At 39.7% G+C, this 17305-nt stretch overlaps 1 protein-coding gene across 2 annotated transcripts in view; it reads left to right on the forward strand.

Annotated features, from left to right (window-relative positions):
• Window positions 1-17305, forward strand: part of SUMF1 (sulfatase modifying factor 1) — an 86040-nt gene that overhangs the window by 16255 nt on the left and 52480 nt on the right. The window lies entirely within an intron of this gene.

The following is a 17305-nucleotide window of genomic DNA, read 5'->3' on the forward strand; positions in this document are numbered from 1 at the left end:
GGTTAGCTGACCCCAGAGAGACTGAATAAGACCTCGACCTGGAAGACAGGAATTCAGCACTAATCTTCCTTTCTTATACAGGTTCCCTTTCAACTCCTGCCTGAATCTCGTCTTTATGTGTTGGCATCACCATTCTCTCTTGTGAGCTAACCATCCTGGCTTGAGTTGGCTTTCTGTACACTCATGTAGAAAACCTGGGGGAGATGAGGGGGAAAGATGAGGTAAAACCAGACTTGCTCTCAAGCCATTTTATAGGAGAATCAGGTCTCCTTTATGGATATATTTCATATTACTTTATTTTTTATTTTATTTTTTGTCCTGCTGCCTTGCAGCATTTGGGATCTTAGTTCCCTAACCAGGGATGCTGAGTCTTAAGCAGTGAACTACCAGGGAAGTCCCAGTGTTTTAGAAAACATAACTGAGTTCCATCTGAATCTCAAGGTTTTCTTTACAAGTTTACATTACAAGTCTGTTATGTTATCTGATATACCCTGCGCCCGCCTTTTTAAAGGGGTTTGGGGTCACACTAGCTTAGTGTTGATGAGCGAACAGCTCAGGCTGTCAGGTCTTGTTTTGCGATAGGAAGTGTAGATGGGGGAGGGCACGCACTTTTGTGTTTTGCGCTTTCAGATACAAGGCCTCTTGTCACTTGAGAAGCTCTGAGCGCTTTAGGCATAAAGACTGATTATTACTAGGTTCTGCCGTTGCCCTGTTAAGTCCACAGTGAAGTGTGTGTACTGGTAACTAGGACGAGGATAAGCAGCTGTTACCTGGTCATAGTATTGGTCACTCACTTAAGTGCTCATAATGGAAAAGCAAACCTTTTTAATCATGTTTAGAAAGGGCTGGAATGAGTGAAATGAACCTGTTGGTGATTTGAGGGAGCTAAGTTTTTGTTTTTTCAGCCTCCTCTTAGGTCTTGGCATACCCTCATGCACTAGACCTATTTTTAAGCTGGTGTTTCCACGAGTGTGGGAGAGGAGATGGGCCACAAGGTGACTTTACGTGAAGCAGGTGAATCAAGGTGGTACGTGGCCAAACATAAGATCACACAGTCTCAGGCTCAGGGCTCTTATAAGACCTGATTAAGTTGAGAAGAAAGTCTCATCTGAGTGTTTGCTTGTCACTAAAACTCAGTGAAAGTGAAAGTTGCTCAGTCGTGTCTGACTCTTTGTGACCCCATGGACTATACAGTCCATGGAATTCTCCAGGCCAGAATCCTGGAGTGGATTCTTAGTTCCCTTCTCCAGGGGATCTTTCCAACCCAGGAATCGAGCTCAGGTCTCCCACATTTCAGGCAGATTCTTTACCAGCTGAGCCACCAAGGAAGCCCCTAAAGCTCAGTAGTACTTGCTAATCCCCCTTTTAACATAAAAAATAGGCCTCAAAACCTTCCCCAGGTTTCACTGGCTGGCCGGGATTTATTAATGTGATTTACTCTTATGTATATTTTAAATGTAATTATTTTATAAGATTATTAACTTTCATGTAGTTGTTTTAGATGTTTACGGTCATGTGATTATGTTTCATATAATTCTTTAAAATAAATGTAATTAAATTAATTATTTTAAATGTCGTAAATGTTCTCTCATGACAGGAAACACTAGGGGTATAACTTTTCAGAAAAAGCCTTTCCATTGTAAAAGAAAAATCAAATACAGATCACACAAATCAACTGTGTCATTTTACTGTGTTACTCTAAAGCAAACATCATTGTAACCTTGTCTTAAGTCAGGAATTAGAATTTTGCCACCTGCCCTAGCGACCCCAACCATGTGCCACATCCTGATCACCACCCACTCTGTCCCTGAAGTAGCCACTATCTTGCTTTTCTTTAAAGTTTTTTTTTTTGTTTGTTTGTTTGTTGTTGTTTGGCCGCACCATGCAGCAGGTGGGATCTTAGTTCCATGACCAGGGATCGAACCTGTGCCCCCTGCATTGGAAGCATGGAGTATTGACCACTGCACCACCAGGGAAGTCCCTATCTTGCTTTTTAAAGTAGATTCTTCTCTGCATTTCTTTATAGTATTATCAGCAGGCGTGTATCCCTAAGACTGCCAATGTTTAGTCCTGCCCATTTAAAGCAAATTTGTGTCTTTTAAGATTTTTTTTTGACTAAGTTAAGACTGTTATCATCTGTGGATTTCCCTTCCATTATCCTGCTCCTCCCCAGCCCCTGGCCCTTGTCTGCCGCACCCTCCCCCCGCACCCCCCAACAATTTATCTGTGAAAGAATCCAGGGTTTTTTTCTGGATTGCCCTCTCATGTTGCACCTCAGCTCTTCTTTCTGTCCTGTGCATTTCCTGCCAGTGGTGTCTGGATCCATAGACCTGATCAGATTCATGTTTTGATCCCATTGCAAGACCTCAGATAGTGACACGTTCTTATACCACCAGGCACATAATATCTTTCTCTCTTTTTGTAACGTTACCTGCTGTTACTGCTCAGTGTCAAGATCCACGAGTTCACTGGGAGTTGGAAGACGTTGAGAATATAATAGTTTTTTTTTTAATTAATTGAGATTTTATAAAGAGGTGGTTCCCTCATCTGCTATTTTCTTAACTGTTGATACTGTTCATACAAGAAAGATAGAGTAAATGCTTGGATTCTTTACTAAGTTTTAAAATAAAGAAGCGGTCCCCTATTACTCTCCAGAAATAACCAATTAGATTTCCTTTTTTTTAATTAAACATTTAAAGAATATTGTAAATTTACATGCGGTTGTAAGAAATAATATAGATATCTCATGCACCCTTCCCCTGGATTCCTCCAGTGCTAGCACCTGAACAACCATAGAACAATTTCACAAACAGGAAGTTGACAATTGACACAACCCACTTACCTTCATCTGGTTTTAACAGTTTTATATATATTCATTGGTATGTGTGTATTTAGTTCAGTATCATTTTAGCAGAAATGTAGATTTTTATAATCACCACATTTTTTAAAAAAAAAGTCATGAACCTGTGGATTTAAACATTCTTAAACATTCTTTGTTTTCTTCTTTAGGAACTCTTAATATATCTGTTTGTAGGATTCAATTTCAGTGTTTATCACTTCTTTTGAATCATTTCTCTTTTTTTTTAATTAAAATCTTTTCTTCCTTTACATCTTCTTTGTCTGTTAGATATTCTTGTATTCATTTCTGAAATGGCCTTTTCTTTTGATTTAGTTATTTCTTGATTTATCTACCTCATCTGAGTTTGCTGATCCTGTTTTATTTTATTCTCTCATGAGTCATTTTCTTAATGCCCTTGACCTCATTTTGACACGGCGTTTTGAGCACCACTTACCCTTTAGAAGAAGGCGTGATCCAGGGTAGCATCTGTCACTTGAAGAACTCTTTATCTTCAGTTGTGCTCACATGGGCCTCAAAAACATGATCTCCTGTTTGCTCAGAATTTCCTGCATCTCTTCCCTTCCACTCCTTCTCCTCCTTTTCTCTCTTGTCCCTTGTTTTCTAGTGTTTGATTTTGTTCTCGCAGCTTTATCCTTGGTGAGGGACTCTGTTCTGGAAGGGACCCTAGCAGGTCAGTGTCAGGAAATCTCGAGCCAAGACTGTTCAATGGCCTTTGTACTTTCTCATCACGGGTCCCTAACGCGCACTTAGGCCACAGTGGGCAGACTCCATTCCCGTTTTCATTGCTTCCTCACATTGTAATTCTCTGCTTTCTGGTGATACCCGCTGGCTGCTTTGGGGTTTTCCTCATCATAGCTCTGATGAGTTGTTGCTTTCTTCTGTTTTCTCCTGTCCAGCCCTGACGACCGTGCAGGTTGTGTGGCTGTTGGCAGTTTTCCTTTGCATCTTTGTGTTCTGGTTTGGTCAAGGTACCTTGTCACATAGATTGGCTGTGCATGTTGTGCTTAGGATTTGGGTGTTTTATCTAGTGGTTATCTAAGTGCTGTGTCTGGTTCTACACATCGACTTGGAGAGATTCAAACTGTGCTGGTGCTGCTGTCCTCTTGGGTTTGTTAGTTTTTTAATATATAACGTTTAGAGTCAAAGCATCAGTCTAGCTCTCAGGGTTTTCTTGTAGAGATAAATGGTGAATTTAATGGTGAGAAACAGAGTAGATGTGTGTGCAGAAGTTTACCTACTTGTGATTATTACTTGGATGTTTCATTTAAAACAGTGTCTTAAAAACTATAGATATCAAATCCTAGAAGGGATTAAGGCTAGCTTTTGTTGTTGTTTTTTTGGGGTTTTGTTTTTTTACTCTAGATAACTTAAAATACCTTAAAAAGATGGTCTTTAAAATATATAATTTCTAAAGAGTATGTTTCATTTTTACACTTGTGTCATTAATGTATCTCCTAAATCTTTGACAGAGGAATAGCAGTGAGATGGGAAAAAACAATTCCTCTTGGTGGGAACCTGAGAAATAATGATCACTATTTGTTTGTGCTTTAATACTTTCAAAATTGTTAACAGTTTAAGGAAACAAATTGCTGAGTAAGTGTCCTTGAAAAAGGAGGATGAGAAGCTATTTTGAGACAATCTTTTCAACCGAAAGCCAATTTCATTAAGGATTCAGAATTACTAAGACTGCTTCTCCTTTTTCTTCTTTTTTTCAAATAAAAAAAAAAGTCTCTTCTGCCTAAAGGACATCTTTTGGTAAATGTTTTTTTTTTTATTAATTTTGTTCAAATATATCTTGCTTCATTACTGAAAGATGGAAATGGCAACCCACTCCAGTATCCTTGCCTGGAAAATCTCATGGACAGAGGAGCCTGGTGGGCTGCAGTCCATGGGGTCGCAAATAGTCAGGCACGACTGAGCGACTAACACTTACACTGAAAGATAATTGAGCTAAGTAAGGATTTACAGTTGGCAGTTATTTCCTCCCAGTACACTGTAGGGTTTAGTTCGCTGTCTTCTCATTTTTGTCATTGCTGTTAAAACGTCAGCCATCAGGAACTTCTGTGGCTGTTCTTCTGTAGGTCATCGAGTTCGGCCCACTGTTAAAACGATCTCCTGTCTTTGTTATTCTTCAGTTTCACTGTGATTTGCCTAGATGTTGGTTTCTTTCCATTTCTCTGCTTCAGTTTCATTGAGTTTCCTGAATCTGAGGACAAGTGTTTTTAAATCATATCTGGATTATTCTTAAGCATGATCTTTTTGAGTATTGCCTTTTTCTCCATTCTTTCCTCTGGGGCTCCAGGTAGATGTTGGTTAGTCACCCAGTCTTCCATGTCTCTTAACTTCACATTTGAGTGAATATATGTATGTGTGTATATTTATACTGTGTATACTTAATATGGTTATTTTTTAAATATATGTATATATTTTATACTGTATACCTTAGTATGTATATTTCATTTTAATTTCTGTTAGCTTTTGGCTATATCTTTGGTGTTTTTTTTTAGTTTTCAAATATATTTTGCTTCATTACTGAAAGGTAATTTAAGTATCTTTAAGTATAAAATAAAGTTAAAGTTTAATTTTTAAGTATAAAATTAAAGTTGCTCTAAGAATTAGAATATACACACCTAACTCCTCACAATCTGCTACAGAGTTAACATTTTAAGACTTACTATAAAAAAAAAATAATAAGACTTACTATAGAAGCCTTTTTACCATGTAGGTTCCTTTATCCGACTCCCTGTATTATAGTTTTTATATATAGAAAGTACATCTTTGTAAATGGGAAAGAAAGCCCAACATTTTGCTTGTAACACTCATACATATTTTTTATAATTTAAAGGAGAAAATAATCTATTCCATTTACCCAAACTATTTTTGTTGTTCTTCCTTTATTCCTAAAGTTCCATATTTCCCTTCAGCTGAAAAAACTTGCTTTCACATTTCTTTTAGAGCAAGTCTTATGGTGATGAATTCTCTTACTTTTTGTTTATCTGCAATGTGTTTATTTTACCTTTATTCTTGAAGGATGTTTTCACTGGATACAAAGTCCTGGGTTGACACTTCTTTGCTTTCGTGACTTTAAAATATTGTCTCACTCTTTTCTGTTCATGTGGTTTCTAATAATAGACATTTGAACCACTAATCTCTCATATGTATTGTGTCATTTGTTTTACTGACTTCTTTCAAGATATTTCAAAAATCTTTTATCTTTAGCAGTTTGATTATAATGCTTTTGGACATTGTTTTCTTAGAGATTATCCTGTTTGGGGTTTGTTGAGGTTCTTGTGTCTGTAAATTTATGTCTTTAACCATATTTTGTGGAGTGTCCAGCCATTATTCCAAATATTTTTTCAACACCAATTTCTCCTCTCATTTTGGGATACCACATGCTAGTGTTAGACTTTTTATTATTGAAGAGGTTCCTTAGACTTTGTTCATTTAAAAAAATTTTTTTTCTCTGTTTTTAGATTATACACTAGTGATATAATCTAGTATTCTAGTGATATGTCTTCAAGCTTCCTGTTTTCTCTGTCATTTTCATTCTGCTCTTAAGCCTACCCAGTGAATTTCATATACCGTATTTTGCAATTCTGAAGTTTCCTTTTTAAAAAATAGCTCCTGTTTCTCTGCTGAGAATGAATGCCTAGCTTTTTATTCAATTCAAGAGCACTCACCTTTATGTCATAGCTGATAGTTATAATAGCTGTTTTGGTCTTTGTCCAATAATTCCAACATTTGGGTCATCTTGGGGTTTGCACCTGTTCATTTTCTTTTCCCTTCACTTTTGGGTCTCTGGATCCTGTTATAATACTCTGGAGAATGTTGACTTTTTTTTTTTGAGGCAGTTAACCTGGTAACCTGGTTAAGTACAAATCAGAAGTTTTGCCTTGTCTACCGCTAGTAGTGATTTTGTAGCTGTGTTTGTTCTCCTTTTCATGCTAGCGTAGCACCTTAATTATTTTTTCTTCATTCTAACTAGAATTTTACTTTTTAAAAAATTATAGTTATTTACAATCTTGTGTTAATTTCTGCTGTAAAATGATTCAGATATGTGTATACAATATTTTAAAAAATATCCTTTTTAGTATGGTTTATCTCATTTCACTTGTTAATCAATTTCTTATAGCGATATTAATGCCTACCTAAAAAAAAAAAATGCCTACCTAGTTGTTGTCATCAGTTGCTAAGTCATGTCTGACTCTTTTTGACCCCATGGACCGCAGCATGCCAGGCTTTCCCTGTCTTTCACTAAACTCATGTCCATTGAGCCTACCTAGTAGAGTATTGTAAAGATCAAATGAAGTCATGTTCATAGAACCACCTAGTAGTACAATGTCTGGCACATAAAGAGCCTTTTAGTAAATGTTGCTCTGGTTTCTTCAGATGGACTGTCTCTTTGCTTGGCCTAATTGAAAATTTAGTTAAATTTCCTTTGCTTTACTTTTGCCCATTCCTAAGAATTGGCATTGCCGCATATAGCATTGTACCAAATTACAGTGATATTTTCAAAGGATTTGCTGTCATGGGATAAATCTTCTTGGATTATCTCAGAGTCCTTGGCTAGAGGAATATACAAGTGATACATCTTTTTTGGTAGGAAAGTGAGATAAAATATATGTAACATAAAATTTACCATTTTAACTATTTTTAAATGGATAATTCATTAAAGTTATGTACATTCCCAATGTTGTACAACCCTCATCACCACTATGCACTTAAAGAACTTGTTCGCCATCCCAAACAGAAACTCTATACCTTTAAACAGTAATTTCCTATTTTCCCCTCCCCTAGCCCCCGGTAAACCTTGATTCTACTTTGTATCTGTATCAATTAGTCTGTTCTAAGTGCCTCATAGAAGGAATCTTACAATATTTGTCCTTTTATGACTGGCTTATTTCACTTAGGATAATGTGTTTAAGATTATGTTGTACCATGTATCAGAATTTCAATCCTGGATAAACAACAAAAGGCTACTGTATAGCACAGGCAACTATATTCAGTATTCTGGGATTAACCATAATGGAAAAGAGTATTTTTAAAAAGTGTATTTATATGTACAACTGAATCACTTTGTTGTATAGCAGAAATTAATACAACATTGTAAATCAACTATACGTCAATAAAAAAGAATTCCATTCCCTTTTTAAAACTGAATAATATTCCACTGTTTCTGTATACCACATTTTGTTTATTTTATCTGTCAGTCGACATTTGGTTTGTTTTCAGCTTTTGGCTATTATGAATAATGCTGCCATGAACATTGGTGTACAAGTGTCTGACTGTGCTTTCAGTTCTTTTGGGTGTATATAGTGACATTTATTTGAATTCATGCCTCCTTGATTGTCTGCCATCCATCAGTGGGGTCTGTTTTTTGACTTGTAGAAGAAATGAGCTGAGCTTCCTCTGTCTGAAGATCTCCTTTCTGGATTTAAATGTAGCCTGTTTGTTTAGCAAGCCATCAGAAATGTCCTCTTGTCACCTAGGTACTGTACTCTTCCTGGGAATGCTAGGATGAAAGCTATCTTCCCTGTCTTTTAACTGCTCAAAGTCTAAGGATTGTAGTAGCATTGAATTCAAACCAATATTAGGTGTTATTTTTTTTTCTGAATTATGACTTTTTAATATGAAATATATTAGAGAAACAAGAATGAAAACACGTATATCATCTGTTTAAAATTTATCAAAAAGAGTAAGAGTATATGAAGTCCATCCCATCCTGAAGTGGAAGTACCTCAGCAGTGCCGATGAAGAGAAGTGGTGAGGAGTAGGCAGAGATGCCTGCAAAGCTGAATTTGTTAGGGTGATCAGGGAATGCCTGTGTGAGGAAAAGGCATTTTAGGGAAGCCTTTCAAGTGAGGAAGAACAAACCTGGGGATCAGCTAGGACAAAGCTCTGGTGGAGTGCCTTCCATGTCCTGGTGCTTTGACTATCCATATTCAGCTTTGCATGGTCAGGTTTCAGCTAAACTTACTCTGGGCAGTCCATTTGAAATGCCTGTCTGTTGTCCAACATTCCAGATTGAGATGCTTCCATTTATTTGTTCTTACAGCTTCTTATGCCTTCCTTTCACATTATTTATCTCACTCATCATTATTTGTGTAGGTGTTTGTTGAATGCCCTTTTCTTTACCTGAACCGTCCTGTGACAGTGGGTGAAGCTGTTCCCGTATTATTCACCATCTCCCAAGCATAATACCTGTCACTTAATAAAGGCTTAATAAATATTTGCCAAAAAATGAACGAATGCCATTTGAGTATCCTCTATGGGAGCATTCATTTTTGAGAGCCGCGGGGCTCAGACCTGGTATGACCTGTCTCATGTTGGAAAGGCAGCTTTTTCTTGGCATGAGAATGCTGATTTGATCAACAGGGTGAAGGTGAGTTCACAGAAAACTGAGTTTTTCAGGAAGTCTGATCCAGGGTTGGCTGATTGGATAAGAAGAGAACATGGTCAGACAACCGTGTTCTATGTCTGGTTTTGAAAAGGCTGGTTGTCTGCCTGTCCTGGGAGTCAGTATGTGGTGTAGACTCAGGAAGCAATTGATAACCCTGGAAGGTGAGAATCCAATAAAGTAGGATAACAGGGCACAGTATTTGATTCCAACCAGCTCTAAAACAAGGCCCCTGATCAGAATGAGTGTTAGTGAGGCACGGTGGGCTCCCAAAGGCTCAGATTTCAAATATCTCTTTAAGAGGTTCTTAAGTGTCTTTTCAAGTCGTGGGTCTTTTGAGGTCTGACTTGGATTAGAAAATAAAGATGATTCTCGCATCTCCTACCTCCCAGGTGTTGGCATTTGTGCTGTAAACCTCCACAGTGAGACAAAGACTGTCAGGTAGGGAGTTCTGCCCAGGGGATATGCAGCTTTAGGAAAAACTTATGCAAAAAAAGAGGATTTAGAATGGATGAAACTTTCAGAATCATCTGTGAAGAACTTTCCTCTTATAGATGAGGCAACCATGGCCCAGGAGGGGAAATAGCTTGTCTCAGTTCTCGGAAATGTTTAAAGGTTGTGTGTGTGGAAATGTTTAAGGGTAGTGTGTGTGTGTGTGTGTGTGTGTGTGTGTGTGTGTGTGCGCACGCACGCGCGCGTGTGTGCTTGTGCGCGCTTAGTCACTCAGTTGTGTCTGATTCTTTGTGACTCCCCACACTTAGCGCACCAGGCTCCTCTGTCCATGGGATTTTGCAGGCAAGAATAGTGAAGTGGGTTGCCATTTCCTGCTCCAGGGGATCTTCCTGACCCGGGGATTGAACCCACATCTGTGTCTCCTGCATTGGCAGGTGGGTCCTTTACCACCAGCGCCACCAGAGGACCAGCCTAGTACCTTTCCATCAGAGACCCTTTTGCAAAACCCATAGGGCAAGGGCTGATTCTCCCTCTCTATAAAAGCATGTCCTGTTGAAACACTAAAGTTTTAGTTGGTGTTTATCCAGCAGAGGGTCACCCACGGTGGGGAGGGGTTTGGAAACCATGGAAGCCTCAGGAACAGGTGAGCTTATTTGTTAAATAAATGTTTATCCCATTTATACTATGCACCAGGCAGTGTTCCAAGTACTGCGAATGTAAGTCCTCACTCTCCTGGGAGTTATAGCTCTAGGGAGAAACACACTCTACACAAGTGAACTTTTAACTAACTATGCTAATGGCCTGTGAATAAAATAAAACAGAGTAATGGGGGAAAGAGTGGTTATGTATTGTGGGATTGGGCTCTTTTATGTGGGGGGTCGTGGGGTGGCCTCTCTAAGGAAGTGACACCTGAGCTGAAACCTAATTGGTGAGTAGGACCCAGCATGACCAGTAATGAGGGCGTGATAAACAGGGGGAAATGGGGTGGGAGCTAGGCTTAGGTTGGAGAAGTAGCAGCAGGTGGATGACCTAGACTTTGTGAGCCTCAGAGAAGTTTGGGTTTGTTCTTTAGTGCATCTGGAAGCCGCTGGATCTAGTTAACTTTTTTTTTTTTTAATTTATTTTAGTTTGGCCATGCTGGGTGTTTATTGTAGCACATGGGCTTTCTGTAGTTGCCCCCAGCATGTGGGATCTTCGTTCCCCTATCAGGGATCAGAGCCGTGTCCCCTGCAGTGGAAGTGGATTATTAACCCCCGGACCACCAGGGAAGCCTCCCTAGTTAACATTTTAAAGAGAGCACTCTGACCTCTGCGTGTGTTTTGTCGGAGGCCAGGTGTGACATGATGTGGCTGTGGAGCAGGCTGGCAGGGGGAGAGATGCTGAGAAGGGTCTGGTGTTGGGCATCTGAGAGCAGAGGGGGCAAAGGAGAGTAAGGACTCAAGTATGACTCCTGGGTACTGGCCTGAGCATCTGGGGAGGCTGTGATTCCCTTCACTTGAGATGGTAGAGCCTGGGGAAGGGTGAATACGTGATTGAACCTAAAGAAGACTAAGAGGTGAAAGAATTATGATTATTCTACACATGTCTGCAAGGTGATCCAAAGAGAATTTGACTTGTTCCACGTGATGCTTGGAGCCTGATCAGTGCCAGCAGATAAAGGGCTTTGGAGGCATTTCTCTTCCACTGTTGATGAAGACCTCTGTTGGTTAGAATGGTCTGAGCTTGAGTGTGTACCTGCAGGGAGGTGATGTCTCTCCGCTAAATTGTTGAAGCTAAGATGGGTATCATCTACGAGTAGAGTGACCATTGTAATTTATGGTCCACATTGGGATATTTTTCAGAATAAAAATGGGTTGCTCTTAAGTATGCCAGAATAACAAGTATACGTCTGGACTGCCTTGGTTAAATGAGGACTGTTGTTCATCCTGCCTTGCATATTCATCCTAGGGATACTGTAGAGAGGATGTCTTTGGTTGGGTGTGGGTTGAAAGCAGGTGTCCTCTGGGCGTCTTTCAAAGTCTAAGGTTCTGAATATCTTTGGTGTATTTTATTTCACAGAAAAAGTTGATGTTCAGCTTTTCTGGATTAAGTGAAGTACTCTTACAGTACAGGCAGATCAATGAAGTAGGCGTGTAATAAAGGCAGCCTCTCCTGTGGAGCATCCTTCTCACACCCGTCCTGCCTCACTTGCTCCTCCTCCCCTCCTGTGGGACACATTTGCAGAGTGACACCCCCTGACTTTAGTTGGATGCCTGTCCTTAGGCATGCAGTACAGCCTTGAATTCATCTGCTTATTTGTCTGTCTTCACCCCTAGATCTTGTGCTTGGCTTCTCCATGCCCCAGGCCTCTCACAGGGCTGCATAGGACAGACACTCATCACATGTTTACTGAATGTATAAATGAATGAATGAATAGCATTGTAAATGAGTTCTTCAGCTCTCTTGTACCATTGGCTATACATACTTGTTTTCTGAATGCTTATGCTAAATCCACACTGTAGTAAGCCTATTGATAAGTTCTCTTACTAGGCTGACTTTGCTGATTGAGAAAACCAAACTGAGAGAGGTTTAGTAACTTGCTCACTGTCACATGGCTAGTAAGTAGTCAACAGTCAGGATTGGAACCTACCAGACACTTGGCTCAAAGACCATCTCCTGTTGCTCAGAACTTAACCATGACTGTTATGTAAGCAGTTAAAAGATTTTGAGAAGTTCTGCAATTAAAAAAACTAGTTTAACTTGATTACCCGAGTGCTTTCCTGGCTGGATGGACTGCTCTGATTGTGGAACTTCCTTCCACCTGTCCCCTGCTGCCCATAGCTGTTAGCTATTAACATCTTGTGGAAGACTCTGGAAACAGCTTTTGGAAAAGCCTGGGTAGTAGAACAGACTTATAAGTTGAATATCCGCGGCTATGGGTTCTTTCCCTGGCTCTGCCACTACCTGCCACATTTCAGGGCTTATTTTACCATCCTTAAAATTAGGGAATTTAAACAGTTGGCCTCCCTATCCTGTCACCTTTAAAACCCGGTGGCATTGTAAGCTCGCCTGTGTTAAGCATGCAGCCAGGCTGGGAGAGCTTCTTAGGTGCCTTTTCTGTATTCTGTCTTCTGTTTGACCTTTTTTCTCAGAAGCCTCAGAACTTGTAAGCCACGAAAACAAAGTACAGTACCAATCAAATATCATTCAGATTTTCTGTAATTTCCCTGTTTTAGACATTTAGAAAGGTTCGTAGGTAAGCCAGTAGCAATTCAAGGAGCTTAAATGAAGCCAAAGAAGCTTCTTTGCCTAAAGGAATAAAAACTTACTTAAAAAAATAAAAAATTTTTTCTCTTGTTTTTAGAATTTTTTTCTTAAAGCCTCAGATCCCAGACCTAGAGAGCATTATGCTAAGTTAAATAAGTCAGAGAAAGACAAATACTGTATGTTATCACTTATACGTAGAATCTAAAAAATGAAACAAACCGATATATATAACAAAACAGAAACAAACTCACCGATGTAGACAACAATCTCATGATTACCAGTGGGGAGAGAAAAGGGAGGAGAGGCGAGATAGGGGTAGAGAATTAGAAGATACAAACTACTGGAAGCTAAATAGATAAGAAACAAGGCTATGTTGTACAGCACAGTGAAAAATAGCCACTGTTCTGTAATAATCTTTAGTGGCATATACATTATACACCTGAAATGAATACAATATTGTAAATCAACTATACTTCAATAAACAATTTTTAATAAAAAGCCCCAAATCTACTTTCGCCGTATTTCTGCAGGTCTCAATGGAGAGTGAGTCAGCTACCTCACTTTTAAAGGGTTCTTGGATGCTAACAATCTTCTATGCATTTTTTATACATTGTCTATAACAAGTGACACTCTAGGATTTCTGCTTTTCTCTTAAGGACATGTAATAAATGTTTAGAGCATACAAAGTGGTATTTCAGGAATGCAGTGAATTCTATAATGAGGAATTTCACTAAGAACTGGAGCAAAAATGTTGAACATTTTCAGATCTGCCTTAAGTTTCATAAATATTTGTACTCTATGAAAAAGCATGCATTTTTCTCCCTCACACATTCTATTAAGTAGTCAAGGTACCTGATTTAGGATTTAATTTGAAATAAGCTGTCAGACCTGACTACCTATCTATTTTCATGATGAATTTGTTTTTACTCTTTATTCAAGCTTACTTCTCAATTTTCTACATTTGTATTGTAGAAAATACAAATTGTATGGGGTGCTGAAGAAAGAGATTTTACTCATTGTGTGCTTCCTATTCCACTTGACTCCTTCAATTGCATTTGATTCTCATCCAGTTTTATTTATACTTCATGAATTTGAACAGATCTGTGATTTCTTATTGTTCACTGGTGCCAGTTGAAAAATTCTCCCAGGCTGTTTTTATAGGGGTAACTGTCATGTTTATACTGCGTTTCAAAAAATATCCATCTTTTTAATTTGCTTGTCTAAATGCATTTAATTTTTAAGAGAACAGTTGTAAAGTTGTGAACTTGACATTTTTACACTTGAATGTGCATATTAACACAGCGCTTTGTCTTTTTCCTGCGCCGACTTTATTCTGGGCTGTGTGTGTATAGGAAGCATAATTTACCCCTTCTGGCAAAAATAAAGGCACCGTCGCTGTCTTCCCCCTTTTCTTTTCTTTTCTTTAAGCTGTTACTACAAGTCTGGCTATGTCCCTAGGGAGAGGTGGGAAAAGATGTCTTTGCCCTCTGAAGTCCATGTCTCAAGGGGACGTCAGTACTCACACGGATCCTATTTACATTGTAATTGGTTGCTGGCTGTCTGGTACAGCTGTTTCAACTTAAACCCAAGACAGTTGCTATGGAGATGGTTTGACTGGAAATAGGTCAAGTAAAGTCCTTTTCTCCCTGGATGTAAGGGAGTGCTGTAACTCAACTAGAAGTGTCTCAGTTGAAGAGAAAATGTGTAGATGGGCAACCACATCCACTGCCCCCACAGTTTCTCTTTGTAGGATGAGGCTTATCACAGATGCCAGACCACTCATGTTGTTGCTGTGACTCTGGAAAGAACACATCTGAAGACTCTTCCTGTTCAAAGGAATCATAGATGTTAGAATTTGCAGTGTAACCTTGTTTAACTGGCTTATGTATGACTCGAAAAAGTTGCCTGGAGAAGGTAATGGCACCCCACTCCAGTACTCTTGCCTGGAAATCCCATGGACGGAGGAGCCTGGTGGGCTGCTGTCTATGGGGTCGCACAGAGTTGGACACGACTGAGCAACTTCACTTTCACTTTTCACTTTCATGCATTGGAGGAGGAAATGGCAACCCACTCCAGTGTTCTTGCCTGGAGGATCCCAGGGACGGGAGCCTGGTGGGCTGCCGTCTATGGGGTCGCACAGAGTCGGACACGACTGAAGTGACTTAGCAGCAGCAGCAGCAGAAAAAGTTGCTTATTTCATAAGTTACTAAACATAGTAGAATGGCATTTATTTTCAAGACATGACCAGGAGTTCAAGAGCGGGTCTTTTAAAATATGGTTAACAATGATATTTGGAAGAAGTTATCTGGTGACATCGGATGGGATTTGTTGTATGTTTGTCTAGAAAGGATGTCTTTCCCAGTCCAACTTGGCTGAGATGAGTGATGTACTACCTGTAAGCTAAGTCCTCTGTTGTGGGTGACTCCGATGCTTACCTTTCCTTCTTCATGTGTCTGGTGCGAAAGTGGTTCCTGACTCTGCATCTGACCATTGTGATGTAGAGTTACAGTCTTTCTCATAGGCGGGGGTGTCATATGTTCCTCTCATAGGTCCCCAAGCTTTGTCTAGTTTGGGGCTTCATGAGTGTGGAGACAATTTTTTTATTTGTTTTATCTCTTTTTAAAATTTATTTGTTTTTTAATTGGAGGATAATTGATTTACAATATTGTGTTGGTTTCTGTAATACATCCACATGAGTCAGCCATACATACATATGGCCCCTCCCTCTTGAAACTCCCTCCCACCTCCCACCCCATCCCACCCCGCTAGGTTGTCACAGAGCACCGGGTTTGAGCTCCCGGGGTCAGACAGCAAATTCCCACTGGCTATCTGTGTTACATACGGTAATGTGTATGTTTCCATGCCACTCTCTCTACTCCTCCCACTCTCTCCTTCCCCCACTGTGTCCAGTCTGTTCTCTCTGTCTGCCTCTGTATTGCTGCCCTGTAAATAGGTTGATAAGTACCATCCTTTTAGATTCCATACACATGTGTTAATATATGATGTTTGTTTTTCCCTTTCTGACTCACTTCACTCTGTATAATGGGCTCTAGGCTCATCCACCTCATTAGAAGTGACTCAAAATATGTTTTCTGGCTGAGTCGTAATTTGGTTCTCATAGTTGGGTGGGGAGTAGGATGCTATTGGCGTCTAGCGGGGAGAGGTCTGGGATGCTGCGGGGCATCCTACAGTGTACGGAACAGCCCCCTCCATCAAGGAATTATGTGGCCCAGTAAGTCAGTAGTGCTGAGATGGTCTGTATTGGATGGGTTATTAAGACATGTAAAAGATTTCAGGAAAGAATGACAGTAAGAGATCTGGAAAGCAGATATGGAAAATGAGAAAAGTGTGTGTATATGATGGGAAAGAAATTGAGTAGGAACTATAGCACTGATGTGTGTACCTGGACCCACCAATTTGAGTTTTACAGATATTTTTGGAAGAAGATAAAGTGAGTAGTTAACCATGTAAGATAAGTATTAATATGTACAATAAATAATTGAGAAACTCTCAATATACCAACTGTCTTAAGTCATACTCTCAGGATTCTGGGAGTTGAAGATTTCCTTTAGGAATGAGGTTCCTCAAAAGGGAACCTGGCAGACAGTAGGCACACAATAAATATATGCGACCAGAGTGAGTTGAGGGGAAACAGAGAGAAAAAGGGAATGGACTCAGAGGCCACAGGGGCAGCTGCCCCAGGTCTACCCACACAAGCCAACTCTGTGGAATTTCCCAATTGAAGAAGGCTGGGAACCTTGGAGGACTTCTGCCATTAAGGCTTGTGTTTGGCTGTCTTTACTGACTCTGTGCATGTGTGTACCCTGGGATCCAGCCATTCCACTCCACAGCGTGCTCTCAGCAGGAATGCTTCTGCATATTTCCTGAGTCATGAGCTACCAAGAATGTTCACAGAGGTAGCACCATTCACAGTAGCTCAAACTGGAAACTGCCCAAATACCCATCAGCAGTAGAAGAGATAAGTAAATCCATTAAAAAAGTTGCTAATGGTGGAATATTTCAAAACACAATAGGGTATAAGAAAAATAGGCATTCTAGTTTCCACCACCCAGATTTAACAAAGGCTAACATTTTGCCATATTTGCCTTTTAAAAATTCTTCTTTTTTTTTCATTTGAGAAATAGAACCTTCTGGTGACTTAGTGTTGGGAATTGGGTAGAATTGGGTGAGTGATCTCTGAAGATCTGGAAATGTTAAGAGTGAGATGTCCTGAGCTTTCTCTGCTCGTCTTCCCTTGATGTGGAATGAATTACCTGTCACTGGCACTTAAATGGGCTTCCCTGGTGGCAAATATCAAACAGTGTAGTCAGCGAGAACACCCCCCCCCA

The sequence above is a fragment of the Dama dama genome, chromosome 24 (genome assembly GCF_033118175.1).
Source record: "Dama dama isolate Ldn47 chromosome 24, ASM3311817v1, whole genome shotgun sequence".
Lineage (NCBI taxonomy): Eukaryota > Metazoa > Chordata > Mammalia > Artiodactyla > Cervidae > Dama > Dama dama.